The sequence below is a fragment of the Lolium rigidum genome, chromosome 2 (assembly GCF_022539505.1).
Source record: "Lolium rigidum isolate FL_2022 chromosome 2, APGP_CSIRO_Lrig_0.1, whole genome shotgun sequence".
Classification (NCBI taxonomy): domain Eukaryota; kingdom Viridiplantae; phylum Streptophyta; class Magnoliopsida; order Poales; family Poaceae; genus Lolium; species Lolium rigidum.
Genome location: NC_061509.1, coordinates 118712118 through 118724440, shown reverse-complemented (window position 1 = coordinate 118724440; position 12323 = coordinate 118712118).

The following is a 12323-nucleotide window of genomic DNA, read 5'->3' as shown; positions in this document are numbered from 1 at the left end:
TCATCAAAATTGCATCCCAAGAAATGATTTTTGGGGGTGGAAAGTACTTCTTCATGCATGCCAGCTCCGTCATTTCCACCTTCTTCGAAATCTAGGTAAGTGGTAGATTTTGTCGGCATTGTAGTCGTGGGGATGTTGTTGTTTCCAACATTGTATGATGCTGAATTGTTATGCGGGCCTCTACCACTGTGATCATTTGAACCACCACCAACTTCCTGGTCGCTAACCATTGGGTCTGGAGATTCTTCGACCATCTCTTATGGTGGAGCTTGAGTGCAAAAAGGAGGATTCATGTCAATGCCATCATCTTCTGTTGGACTAGCATTCAGATCGAATCCTGACATCTGATATCATGAACAGAAAATCCTCATTAGTAATTTCTAAAAATTGAAAGTACACATTGTTTTGGTACTGAATACTGATTACTAATAAGCATGTACAAGACAAGTAATGAACAACTAGTGCAAACCTATCAGGTTTATTGAAAGATTAGGACCTATCAGGTTTCAAAGCAGCAACTAAGTGCAAACCTGCAACTACCTAAGCATAATGAATTCATTGAGTTGCCTTCTTATTGCGTATTTTTCAACTGACAAGGGATGCAGAAGTGAACGTCATGACCTGAGCCAAAGAAGCTTTATAAAGTTAGCTTAGGTAGGCATAGATTCCTTCGGGGTTCCTTCCCTTGTAAGCCTCCTCTCCCCTATATAAGGAGAGGGGCACTTCCCTTGCACGAGAGAGCTCAGTTTCTAGTTCTAAGCCGTACGCTTCATCTTCTACCTCTAGTTCTTCTTCTACCTCTGGCCAGAAGGCTAAGTGAAACACCCTGTAGCTCCTTGTTGAGTTCATATAGTAGAATCATGCAGGAGTAGGGGCTTTACCTCCTCACGAGGGCCATAAACCTGGGTACATCGCCCTTTTTGTGTGTGTGTTTGAGTGAGTCTCGTCTCCATCCTCCCCTCCTCCGGTTCCCTTGGTACACATCGGCCCCAACTTAAGCCACCCTATGGCATCTGTTCAATCACGACGATAGCTGGCGCCCACCATGGGGCCGGCAGTTGTGCCAGCATGGGTTCGTATCCGGACGGGGCTTGTCACCGCCTCCGGTGAGCGTGTGTTCTCTGACCTCATCCAGAGGATCGGCTCGCTGGACTTCGCCAGCGACAATGTCGGCAGCTTCGCCAACGGCACCAAGTTCCCCAGGAACGGCAGCGTCATGCTCTTCGGCTCGCACCGTGTCTACCTCGGCACTGCGTCAGAGCCCCGGTACCCATCAGTGGTGCTGGTGGCACCGGATCCACCAAGGTCTGTAGCAGCCCGCGGGTTGCGTTCCGATCCCACCGCTGGCCGCATCGAGGTGATGATGGCCGACGCAGTGGATGCCGGGAAAGGAGCAGCCGTCGAGAACAACGCCCCCACCAGGTCTACGCGCCAGGCAAAACTCGTGCTCGAGCTGGATGAGAACATCACCGGCACCTCCAACGTGCCGCCGGTTGCGACTCTGCTTCAAGCTGCCATGAACATGTTGTCGACGCCCATCGCGCCCAATGCCGATGCGGTGGTGACTCAAGATGATCTGGAGGCACACCGCCAGGCGCTTCTTCACGGAGCAGCCGATGTTGCCCGCGCCAAGCAGGAGCTCAACTTAACCCTACGTGAGTATAATGCATCACATGGCTTTCCTTCAGTCAGCGCAGATCCTGCTAGAGTAGCTGCTACCTGGCTTAGAGGTCGTAACCTAGACAAGGACTTGCGCCGGGAAGTTCATTCCGGTAAATCTATGTCGGTGTCACTCTCACCGGCAGAGAAGCCGAAGTATAGCACTCCGGATAAAACTCTTAGGGCTGCTCAAGCCGCGGTAGAGGCACTAGAATCTCTGTCGGGTGATGCTCTAGTAAAGCAGCAAGCCCAGGTTAAAGAATTACTTGCTATGGCTACTAAACAAACTGCAGAGGTTGCCCGGAGCAAACAAGGTGTCGGTGTATCTCAAGGCGTTCATTCGGCTAGGAATGTCGGAGAAAAGTCGCATGGGCAGGCATCGTCCCCCATCCCGACAGAAGAAGAGAGAAAGTTGTTAACACCCAGCAGATGACGGTGTATGATCCGATTTTAGCCGGAAAACAAAAAGCTGGGCTAAACAACGTCGACAAAAGAAGCCAAGGGGAAGGCCACGGCTATGCCGGAAATGCACATGCCGGAAACGACGAAGCTGGGCAAAACTATCGCCCGGCAAGAGCATCGAATGCCGGTGTAGAAATGCCACCGCCGAGATATCCAAGATCCGGTGGTGCGGCACCAAGCCGGTATGATGATGACAACTCTGAGCAGGAAATAGTCGGTTATCGCAGAAACCCTCTGGGAGACCGTGTGGGAGAAAGATTCCTGTCGTAACAAGATGCACGACACAGATTGGATACAGTCTATCTGTCTGAGATGATCGAAGCTGAAGGTCCTCCGGGTCCGCCGTGTTTTGGCCCCAGGATCATGAAGGAAGATCCTCCGATGCATAACTTTCAGTTTCCCCGGGATACGAAGACCTACGACGGCAGCACTAAGCCGGAAGATTGGCTCGCTGATTACATCACAACGCTGTATGTCGTTGGAGGAGGAAACCAACGTTGGGCGGTAAGATTCATACCGTAGGTACTGGTGGGGTCGGCACACATCTGGCTGAACAATTTGCCCAGAGGAAGCATAAACGAGTGGATTGACTTCGAAGAAGCGTTTGTCAGTAACTTCAGCAGCACATACTAAAGGCCAAACCGTCTGCAGCAGCTCGCCATGTACCAGCAGCGCGAGAACGAAACCGACCAGGAGTATCTAACCCGGTGGAGTGCAACAAGAAACTCCTGCGAGGGTGTGATAGAGGCTCAAGCCATCACTTGGTTCTGCAATGGATGCCAGAGGGGCTCGCCACTTTGGCAGAGGTTACAGAGAAACATGCCAACCACTTTGGCTGGGATGACCAAGGTGGTAGACAGTTATGCACTGGGAGATCCGATGCAGCTAGCAATCGCGGCTCATCCACTACCGAGATACCCGCCTCGCCAAGATTACCGGAACAGCAAACATAACAAGAGAAGGGAGGACTTTCCGGATAGAAGGTACAGAATGCAGCAAGTGGCGGTGGTGGAAGATAACTCGGAAGCCGGTGGAAGCCAAAGGCAATAGACCGGAGGTCAGCCGTGGGGCGGCCAGAAGAAGCAGTGGGGAGAGAAGAAGACCTGGCATGATCATCCCAAGTACACCATGGAGTCGGCAATGGATCACCATGCCGGTGGCATACGCCGAACCCGAGCAAGCCGGAAAATCACACAACTAGGGACTGCTCCTGGACCCGGAGGTTGATGAAGGAGGGCTCAGAGGCACTGCCGCCGCCACTGCCGCCACCATCTCCGCTCACTGGAGCAAATGCGCAACCGGTTCAAACTCAGCCTAACCGGCCGCAGCAGCAGGAAGGTGTTCATCAGGTGGTTGAAGGGAAGAACAACAATGTCGCACCTCACGCGCCTCAAGGCCGGAATGTGTATCATGATCCGGACATTTGCTGTGTGGTCTTCGTGACTGAACCGATGGACCGGCAAAGTGTGCATCGACGTTCCATGGAGGTGAATGCCATCATACCGGTAGGGGTTCGTATCCGGACGTCATTCGTAACCACCTCCGGCAAGCGTGTGGTCTCTGGCCTCATCAAGAGGCTCGGCTCGCTGGACTTCGTCAGCGACAATGCCAGAAGCTTCGCCAACGGCACCAAGTTCCCCAGGAATGGCGGCGTCATGCTCTTCGGCTCACACTGTGTCTACCTCGGCACTGTGCTGGAGCCCCCGTACCCATCAGTGGTGCTGGTGGCGCCGGATCCACCAAGGTCTGCAGCAGCCCGCAGGTTGCGTTCCGATCGAACCGCTGGCAGCGTCGAGGTGATGATGGCCGGTGCAGCGGATGCCGGCAAAGGAGTAGCTGGTGAGAACAATGCCCTCACCAGGTCTACGCGCCAGGCGAAACCTATGCTCGAGCGGAACGAGAACATCGCCGACACCTCCAACGTGCTGCCTGTTGCGACTCCGCTTCAAGACGCCATGAATGTGTTGTCGATGCCTGACAAGGGATTAACTTGTCAATGCCTACGGATTGTAGACTTAGGGTTTCGTAAGAAGTAGAGGGCAATTAGATCACGAAGGTTTCAGCCAACAAAGGTGTTTCGACTAAAGTCACGGTGGCTCTTGACAATTGATTCGATCCTTTTCTCTTCCCTCGGGTCCCCTTTATAGAGGAGGTGGAGCCGAGGCTTTTCGTGTCGTGTAAGTTACAAACTGCGAGAGGCATATTGGGCCTTTCCTATATTGCTACATTACTCCTAATACAACTCTACTTTTCCTATCTGAAGTTCTCTGGGCTTCTGGGCCTCCAAAGCTTCGGGTCGTGGGCCTCACGTCTTCTCCAGATAACCCGGGTGCTTTATTCGGCATGCCTATTCGGCATACATATGTCAACGCCCATCGCACCCAATGCCGAGGCGGCGGTGACTCAAGCTGATCTGGAGGCACACCGCCAGACGCTTCTACACAGAGCAACCGATGTTGCACGCGCCTAGCAGGAGCTCAACTTAACCCTACGTGAGTATAATGCAGCACATGGCTTTGCTTCAGTTAGCGCAGATCTTGCTAGAGTAGCTACTACCCGGCTTAGAGGTCGTTACCTAGACAAGGACTTGCGCTGGGGAGTTCATTCCGGTAAATTTATGTCGGTGTCACTCTCACCGGCAAAGAAGCCTAAGTATAGAACTCCTGATAAAACTCTTAGGGCTGCTCAAGCCGCGGTAGAGGCACTAGAATCTCTGTCGGGTGATGCTCTGGTAAAGCAGCAAGCCCAGGTTAAAGAATTACTTGCTATGGCTACTAAAAAAACTACAGATGTCCAAGAGCCGGTGGTGCGGCACCAAGCCGGTATGATGATGATGACTCTAAGCTGGAAAGAGTCGGTTATCACAAAAACCCTCTGGGAGACCGTGTGGGAGAAATATTTCTGCCGGAACAAGATGCACGGCACAAATTGGATAGAGTCTATATGTCCGAGATGATCGAAGCTGAAGGTCCTCCGGGTCCGCCGTTTTTCGGCCCTCGGATCATGTAGGAAGAGCCTCTGGTGCGTAACTTTCAGTTGCCCTAGGATATGAAGACCTATGACAACAACACTAAGCCGGAAGATTGGCTCGCTAATTACATCACATCAGTGTATGTCGCTGGAGGAGGAAACCGGCGTTGGGCGGTAAGATTCATACTGTCGGTACTAGTGGGGCCGGCACGCATCTGGCTGAACAATTTGCCCAGACGAAGCATAAACGGGTGGATTGACTTCGAAGAAGCCTTTTGTCAGTAACTTCAGCAGCACATACAGAAGGCCAAACCGTTCGCAGCAGCTCGCCATGTGCCAGCAGCGCGAGAACGCAACCGACCGGGAGTATCTAACCCGGTGGAGTGCAACAAGAAACTACTGCGAGGGTGTGATAGAGGCTCAAGCCATCAGTGGGTTCTGCAATGGATGCCGGAGGGGCTCGCCACTTTGGCAGAGGTTACAGAGAAACATGCCAACCACTTTGGTTGTCATGATCAAGGTGGCAGACGGTTATGTACTGGGAGATCCGATGCAGCTAGCAATCGCGGCTCATCCACTGCCGAGATACCCGGCTCGCCAATATTACCGGAACAACAACCACAACAAGAGAAGGGAGGACTTTCCGGATAGAAGGTACGGAATGCAGCAAGTGGCGGCGGTGCAAGATAACTCGGAAGCCGGTGGAAGCCAAAGGCCACCGAAGGTCAGCCGTGGGCGGCCAGGAGAAGCAGTGGGGAGAGAAGAAGCCCTGGCATGATCATCCCAAGTACACCATGGAGTCAGCAATGGATCAACAATGCCGGTGGAATACGCCGAACCCGGCAAGCCGGCAAATCACATAACCAGGGACTGTTCCTGGACCCGGAGGTTCATGAAGGAGGGCTCGAAGGCACTGTCGCCGCCACCTCCGCTCACTGGAGAAAATGCGCAACCGGTTCAAGCTCAGTCTAACCGGCCGCATCAGCAGGAAGGAGTTCATCAGGTGGCTGAAGGGAACAACAACAATGTCACACCTCACGCGTGATGCAGCCCCGCTCACGGACGACACTACATCATGGCCAACTTATTCCCCAAGTGAGCCAAGGACTCGAGCCCAAGTGCAAGCCATACATGATAAGGTGAATTCACTCCTTTCTACACTTGAACTCGACATAACCTTGGACGGATTGCTACCTCATACCTATGTCTATATGTCATTAGGTACCGATCTCGTCAAGGACACGAAGGGATCGTCAAGGAGCCGAGGAGAGGGAAGCCACATGGTTCAAGGAAGAAGAAGGGAAGACCGAAGAGAAGAAGAAGGGCTCCAGCCACCGGCTACAGCACCAGGCCGGCACTGCCGCCCTGGCCGGCACTACTGCCCCACCAAGGCCGGTACTGCCGGTGGACGCTCCCCGGCACTGCCGGCCAATCCTCTCCGGCACCGCCGGCCCCACCGGCACTGCCACCCCGAGCACGCCGGCACTGCCGTCCCCTCCCAAGTCAACTTCATCTCGGCCGTCTATTTGCATCCTATGGCTATGCTTATTCTGTGCAAATGACTAAGTTACCCCTTGGACGAATCTGGGGCTATATGTATCTCATCCCCCACCTCAATTAGGGTTTAGACAAGATTTGGCTTAAACTACTTTGAGCTTTGTCTCCCTAAAACTATGTTCTTTGTATCAAGGCACTCTTGGGGGATTTATACTCTTCATGGATGATTCAAGGCTTCTACCTCTTTCATCCAAGTTCTAGTTGGATCTCCATCACCAATCTCTCACTTCTTAGATTCACCCAAGGGTCTCTCGAAGAAGTGGTTTTATTAGCTTGATCTAACCTACCAAGGGAGTAAATTTGGTTTGTGTTGGATTGTGTGTGTTTTGATTTGTGTTTGTGTGTGTTCTTCCTCTTTCCCATCTCTCTCATCCACTCACTTGGTCAAATTCAAGAGATCTGGGCACATCCTAGCCCTTAAGCCTCATCAAATGGTATCAAGAGCTCTTGGTTAGCACGGATTTGACCCTCCACCCATCCAATTTCACCCCAAAAAATATTCTAAAAAATTCCCCAAAATAGCCCTAAATTGCTTTTGGTCAGATCTACAATTTTATTGCGTTTTGAGTGGTTTTGGTCCATTGATTTCGTGTTCCTATGGTTGATCTACACCCTCTCCAAATTTCACTGTCAAATTCCTTGTATTTCAGTGCGAATCGACAAATTTATGTTCTAATTTTCGCTCAGTTCGTCGAGCTGTTCATCAGGCTCGTGCTCGAGCGGCACTGACGGGCAGTGCACAGCGGCACTGCCGCTCGCCCGTTACTGCCGGTTGGACGGGGCCGGCACTACCGCTGCTAGCAATCCCGCGCGCGAGCCACCAGCCGCCAGCCACCTCGCTGCATCCTGCTCCGCCCCAGGCCCACGCCGCCCCTGGCCCTCCATCCGCGCGGCGCCCCTGCATCCGCCCCACCACCTCGCGCCCAGACCACGCCGCCTGCAGGTCACCTTCCGCCCGCTCAGCTCGCTCCCCTGGCCCAGCTCCCTACACGCGCGCGACCTGCGCCAAGCACGCCTCCAGGAGCAGCCACCGCCCGCCCAGCGCCAGCAACAGCTCCATCCGCAGCACAGGCCACCGCCGCACCCGCCCAGCTAGAGCGAACCATCTCCCGCGCGCCCTCGCTGCACACCACCGCGCGTCGCCCGCCGCCAACCACACCAGCTCGGCCACTCACCTCCGCCCACCACCTCACTCCGCCCCCGCGCGCGCATCCCCGGCCAAGCACCACGTCCGCCGCTGCTGGCCACCATCGGCTGGCCGCCCATGCCCACCATCCATCAATCCATTCAACCTGGCTCTGATACCGACCACCACGGCACTGCCGCCTCCATCCGCCCGGCACTGCCGTGTAGCCCACCCCGGCACTGCCGGCCATACCACAGCGGCACTGCCGGCTATGTCCATATGCTGTTCAAATTTCGCTCAATTTTGACTCAACTTTTTGCTCTAAATTTTGACAACTTTCCGGAGTCCGTTTGACTCCAAACTTTGACAGCTATCTCATCTCATATTGACTCGATTTTTGACACCTTTACCGAAATTTTCCGACTCCAAAATTTTGACAACATCGATCGCTCGTCGTGATCCAAATTTTCGGGCATTGACTTATTTTGCCCGGTTTCCGTTTTGGAGTGCAAGGATTGTCTATCAAGCTCCCGCATCTACATTAACACCGAGGCGACACCTTCGGCACCTCGGATTTCGGCGCAACCTCGACACCATCGTCGTCATCATCGCAAGTTGTGTGTTCCGACACCGCCTAACATTTTCATGTAGCTATAACTTGTCCCCCCACCTTGTAACCCCTCTTTCTTTTGCGACCTATCCTATCGAGCATTGCTTATCAAGTGTTGCGAGACATTGCACGTGGCCTCGATTGTGAGGTGTGTGTGTAGTGTGGAGTCAAGCTTATAAGCAAGGACTCGTGTGGCAAAATAGCAAAAGCGAGGCTAACCCTAACATAGTGCGAGAAAAAAAAGTGCAAATGCCACCATAGATACAAAAGAGTGCAAGTGCCACCATATACAAAAGAGTAAAAAGCTTATAAGCAAAAGAGAGAAGAGAAGAGAGGCCGCGTGTGAATCTTGTTGTCTCTCAAGTTGCAACCAAAGCTTTGATCTCTTCTTGTGTTAGTGTGACACCGAGCACCACCTTGCATATAGGTTCTTGTTTTTCCGCTCGTTCCTTGGTCGCACTAACCCCAATTATCTCGTGTGTGTGTTCCACATCATTTGTGTTTCCCTGATCACCATTTGGACATTTGATTTTTGGAGCTTACCCACTCTTAACAACAAACTTGATTTCGGATTTTGACTTTTGGCTTTCCACCATCCTCACCTACCACCATATTTGCTAGCTTTTGCGTGTGTTTTTGTGTGTGTACCCAACACAAATTGAATTATCTCTTGGTTTAGTTAGTTGACCCAATTCTATCACTTCAAGGTGAGACTTGACGGTAGTTTCTTCCACTAACATCCACCACATAGCTTTTGTCGTGCTAACATGGTGTGGTGACCCGGCATACCACTGCATGGTGTAGTATGCAAGTCTGATATAACACCAATGAAACACCGTTCCACTAGTATTATATCGCTCAGAGTGGTACAACAGAAACATATGCGGATCCAAGGCATGTCTATAGAATTACACACAGACTCTGTTACATAAGATCATCACAGCCTCCTACTTTACAATGAGGTAAAACTGCAAATAAACTCCAGAAGAACGACTCGTAGTCTAATTCTAACACGAACTCTATTGGTAGAGTATTTAGCTAGCTACAGAGGCTATGAATAGATTCTAACTAAATAGGAGCTAAGTTTAGGAAGCTAGTTCCCTTCTATTGCTAATCTAGGTTTTCTGCTTGTTGGATGTAGTGTTTGACTTCTCTAACAGGGTCCTGTCCCTTGAAGTAGTTATTGACTCCTCGGCCTTCGAATTGCACTGTAGATCCTCCTTCGATGCCTCCATATCTAAGCAGGGGATTTAAGAGTGGAATGAGTACGAGCGTACTCAACAAGTTCATTATAGGAAAGAGGTGTTTAATGCACTAGCTACGGTATTAGATCAGAAAGTCTAATACCAATGCAGGTTTTCATAATCATTTCTTCAAAAGGTTGCTTTTATTCAGAAGAACTATGTCCAGTCGGCCTTCATCGGTTTACTAGAACTTCATGGAGTTCCTTTCCGGCAGCGTTCGCGATTCCAAAACCCGGAACATGGAGTGACTGGTCACGATTCATTACACTCTGCTGAGAGGTGTGTTGCTTTACCCATAAGAGATCTTAACCTTGGTGCCAACCGGGCGCGCAACCCGTCCACACTTCCTTTGGTGTGAGGCCCGGTATAAGGTCATAGCCAATCATATTCCTCCGCTACCTCGAACACCCACCCTTTGTTGCAATTCTGACCTTGGGTCCTCGCCGGCCAGCGTATCCAAAGGATACCATCCGACCTCGACTATTATCAGGCACGTCGGCCTGATACCTTCGCCGGTCGTTGCAACCCATCCTAGACCGCATTACCGTGGGGACTTAAGGCTTCCCCAGCCTACCGCTTGCTCCTCGGGCTACAAGTGTCTACGGACAATGCCGTGGGGACTTAAGGCTTCCCCAGCCTACCGCTTGTCCCCTTGGAATACAAGTGTCTACGGTAAGCGCATCCGTTGATGAACGAGAGGTGGAAATACAATTGACTACTCCGTCCCACTCCAGATCTTAGGGTTAACACGAGTTTTACGGCACAAGAATCACTGGACGACATTTGTTGTTTAATCCTGATGGATATAAACCCTTGCAATGGAACCTCCACCATATCAACACATACCATGGTTCCATTGCCAACCACATAGTCATATTCATAGTTATGAAAATAGTTCTTTTGATTTTCATGCAAGAGTGATAAGCATAGTACTTTGCAAGTAATTTGATAAAAATAATCAAATGACATGAGCAAGCGATGAACTTGCCTTTCTTGACTGCAAGATGATGCAGACAAGGTCTTCGATACGCAATAATTCCAAATTCTGAAATAGCATCATCGTCCGGTAAGGACGATGTTTAAAAGATTGGCAAGGATGCAATAATTCATAAGATGAGATGCAATCGTTCTAAGCGTGACCTAACCCTGATGACTTAGGATTAGTGAGTTGTAATGGTTAGTTTCGGGTGTGTTGCACTTTTAGAGTGATTTACAAACAAGGTTCTTATTAGGGTTTTGATTACTTGGTATCATGTACAAGTTATATAATAAATCATAGTAATCAATTGAATACACAAGGAATTATAATTGGCATAATGTTAATATGTAAAGAACAATTGTCAGTTTTAGTACTATATGGCATGGTTAATGATTAATTTTTATATTCTTCAAAAGAATAACTTTTGAAGAACATATTCTTTAATAAAGAACAAGTATGAAAATTGGGTTTGTGGGGTTCTATGGTTTCCTATGGTTGCAAATAGTTGTTAGAGTAAGTATTAGATGGATCACAACATAGTTGGATTCATCAATAGCTAGAGATCATATGGTTTTAGTGAAGCATATCATAAAAAAATTTATTATACTAAGGTGCTATCATGGTTGGTATACCTTGTTGGTGATAGCTAGCTAGGGTTTATGGATCCTTATAAGCAGGGGTGATGATGATTCTTTGATTACTTCAAAAGAATAACTTTTGAAGAACATACTTCTTATGTAATAAGAAGTATTTCAATTAATGGTTGAGATTGTCTAGGTTTGCTATTGGATGGAAACATGAAATACCAAATTATTAGTGATAGGTCTCTATTATTTTAGGAAGGCATGACAAGTATTTAATTGCTACTATGGATCTATGATGGAAAAGAAAATATTATGATCACATGTTCTAACCTAAGGTTTAGGTTAGAAGCAAATTAGGTTTCACACATTGAATAGTGGAGCTAGGGTTCCTAATGGAATTAGGGTTTTAGTGTTCATATGAAATTATGGAACCATAATGTTATTCATAATGGAACTAGGGTTTCATAATTACTATTTAGTTCTTAGGTTAATAACTTCATTATAAAGTTGAAGTTATTAATAATTTTGAAATAAAAATAATATTAGATTTGACATTTTATTATTTTTGAAGATTTTAATCATTAAGGTAATTATTAATGAGGGTTTAAATTCCAATAATAGGAATTTAATAAGTTATAATTAAAGAAAATTAGTTTTAATGTTTTATTTACTTAATTTCTGATTTTTATTTATTTTAGAAACTTTTCTTAATTATTGAATTTTAATTGAATTTAGCATTAAAAGAAAAGTCTTAATTAATAAGTATTAATTAATTAAATTTTTATTTAAAATAAAAATTTCATATTATATTTTTATTGAATAGAGTTTACTTTTCTAAGAATTTTGATATCTTATTTATATTTTTATGAGTTATAATGAATTTTCTAAATTCATTTAAAGTTGCAGTATTTATTGAATTTAAATTTAAAACACGAGAATTACTAAATAGACCCGGTTAGTGTTACCCAGGGACACAGACAGGTGGGGTCGTGTCCACCTCATCTGCCACGCAGGCTTTGACCGAGTCAAAATCGTTGGCGTGGAGATGGACACGGTGGCCGGCGGGCAGACGTTGTCGGCGGCGACGATTCCGGCCACGCGCGGACGAGCAACTGGTTCCATTTGAACCAGC